This window comes from Macaca nemestrina, chromosome 2 (assembly GCF_043159975.1).
Source record: "Macaca nemestrina isolate mMacNem1 chromosome 2, mMacNem.hap1, whole genome shotgun sequence".
Classification (NCBI taxonomy): domain Eukaryota; kingdom Metazoa; phylum Chordata; class Mammalia; order Primates; family Cercopithecidae; genus Macaca; species Macaca nemestrina.
In genome coordinates this window covers 34921585-34922182 of record NC_092126.1, presented here as the reverse complement: position 1 = coordinate 34922182, position 598 = coordinate 34921585, and the positions used below count along the sequence as shown (strand labels likewise).

The 598-nt window shown below is 43.1% G+C and overlaps 1 non-coding gene across 1 annotated transcript; it reads left to right on the top strand.

Moving 5' to 3' along the window:
* The first annotated feature begins 299 nt into the window (after positions 1-299).
* On the top strand, positions 300-371 carry TRNAC-GCA (transfer RNA cysteine (anticodon GCA)). The gene has a single exon. It is a non-coding gene; the product is annotated as a tRNA-Cys (tRNA).
* Positions 372-598: the final 227 nt, after the last annotated feature.

Here is a 598-nt window from a genome sequence, read left to right as displayed (position 1 = left end):
GCTACTTGTTGGTAGCCCCTAATGCTCAAAACATTCATTGATGTATCCAGAGACCTATGGGCAACTGGTGGTGTATTTTTTAAAGCTGGAATAATAGACTGAGAATATAGCATTGAACTTCAGGTATTGGGAAGAGAATGAGTATCCATGCTCTGGGAAAAACAAGAGATGGTACAGCTAGGAGGAGATTGGGGATGAGTTTAAATTCAAAAGGAATCTTAGACACCAGAAGTATTTATGAGGTGTTTTGCAGGTCATAAAGATGGAATGAATGTTTATTTGAAGCCTATTGGTGTCAAGGGGGTGTAGCTCAGTGGTAGAGCATTTGACTGCAGATCAAGAGGTCCCTGGTTCAAATCCAGGTACCCCCTGTGGCATACTTTTGCTCCTCCTGGCAGCTTCATTAAAAGTCCTGGACTAGGGTAAGGCAAGCAAGGTGCGTAAGGCTCAAAATTTAAGCAGATGCTTACTCTCAGGTTCATGCAAGTGCCTTGGCTCATTAGTTCTCTTACAGCAGAGCTACCATCTCACATAAACTCACCCTGCCTCTAATACGCACACACAAACCCAGTCATAAACCATGACACATACACACACA